Below are 2,055 nucleotides of genomic sequence, written 5' to 3'. Positions count from 1 at the left end.
TCGGTCTGGTCTCCGCCCCAGCAAAGCACAGAGCAGCCCTACACCTGCTTAGTATGAAATGGCTCCATGTGGCTCCTTAATCCTAGCTGCCATGTCATAGGTTCACCTTGGTTACTGCCTGTGCTGCACAGTTGCCATGGCAGCCCAGCCCAGCAGTCCATGCTCATTTTCCAAGAGGAGATGTCACAACGAACCTGTCTGGCTGGGAAAGCCTGGCCCTGTGTGCTGTAATTCAACTCCTCCCCTCTCCCTCTTGGACGGACTGCCCCGTCCCCTCCGGTACATTGTGTGGAATCGGGGATTAGGGGGTGCGAGGCAGAGATGAAAGCTGCATGGCTGTCAGTCTGGCCACAAACTAACTCCCCAGCACTTCAGCGATACAAGGGCTATGTGCACAAACCATATGCTAGCACTTCACTACAACCCTCTGGAACACAAGCAGCCCTGTGGCTGGCGTGCTGAGAAATCCCACTGCATAGCATTAATCTCCTCTAGCCGGCCACAGAGACCGCTCGGATCAGAACACATCCATTTTCAGGATCAGCTCTGACTCTGTAAACTGCTAATGCTGGGCTCCAAACCTCTCCACCGAGCCAGAAATGAAACAAAAGTTTGCACTTATTGACTGGCATCAGAGGGTATGTCCCTAGTTTGAACTAGGGATGCAAATGTAGGCATTTGAAATAGTCAATGAAGCGGGAATTTAAATATCCTGAGCTTCATTAGAATGAACTCACCGGCGCGTTACTCTGATCAACAGCTATTTTCAAAGTGAATGCGCCGGGACGCATTAGTTCAAACCAAACCCCTTGGTTCGAACTAACTTTACTCCTCGTTTGTTTGGTTTGAACTAACATGTCCCAGTGTGCACTTTCACTTTCGAAACAGCTGTTGATCGGAGTAACGCGCTGGTGAGATCATGCTAATGAAGCACCGGATATTTAAATCCCTGCTTCATTGACTATTTCAAATGCCTACATTTGCATCCCTAGTTCGAACTAGAGTGCAAGTGTAGACATATCCAGATACATCCAGCCAAAGCCAACGCCAACCAATAAGTAAAAACCCTATTTACTGAGCAATGCCCTCATGCAGTGCTAGAAGGCAGACAGAAGTCCAGTGTGTTCAGAAAGAAAGGAGGGAATTATTTTTAAATAGGGAATCTTCCCAGAGAAAGAGGCTTATAGTTACCATAGGAACCCATAACTGTAGCAACTTCCTCACTGACACCATGGAATCTGGTTCTGTAACCCTTGGGGTTGGCTTGCACATGCCCGATCATGGAACTCTTCTGCCTCCAAGAATAAATAGCTCAGTGGTAGGGAGCAGTGTATTCCCACTTTTTACACCCCTACTGCTGATGCTACTGTGTAAAGGTCATTTAGTTAATCAAGGGAATGTTGCCAAGCAGTTAGGATAGGGAACTGGGACCGTGTGTTTCTTGTTCCAACATAATTTGCTGGGTGAGCTCAGTCAAGTAGTTTGCATATTATGAGGCTCAAGGAAATTCAGGACTTGATTGTGGTGCTTACATGGGAGCTGGGCTCTTCTGAAATAGAGATCATGCTTAGTAATAGTGGCTATTTGTGTCTAAGGCCCCAGCTGAAACCAAGGTTCTATTGTGTTAGGTGCTGTACCTCCTCCATATACTTTATACTATAAGGCTACATCTACACTATGAGTTCTCAGCAAGAAATATGCTAATGAAAGACTCATTTGCATGAGTCAATCTCATTTGCATATTTTCTGCCAATCTATTTTTGTGCAAAAACAAGCAGTGGGGATGTTTTCTTTTTGTGCAAAAACCCCTTTTCCGCAAGAGGTATGCCTACTTTTTGGGGCATAAGGATCTTGCAGAAAAAGGGGTTTTTGCACAAAAAGAAAACGTACACACTGCTTTTTTTGCCCAAAAACCCTAGTGCAAAAACGGATTGGCAGAAAATATGCAAATTAATCATAGAATCATAGAATCATAGGACTGGAAGGGACCTCAAGAGGTCATCGAGTCCAGCCCCCCGCCCTCAAGGCAGGACCAAGCTCCACCTACACCATCCC

The sequence above is a fragment of the Pelodiscus sinensis genome, chromosome 23, assembly GCF_052426305.1.
Source record: "Pelodiscus sinensis isolate ZL-2025 chromosome 23, ASM5242630v1, whole genome shotgun sequence".
Classification (NCBI taxonomy): domain Eukaryota; kingdom Metazoa; phylum Chordata; order Testudines; family Trionychidae; genus Pelodiscus; species Pelodiscus sinensis.
Note: the sequence above shows the minus strand (reverse complement) of the source record.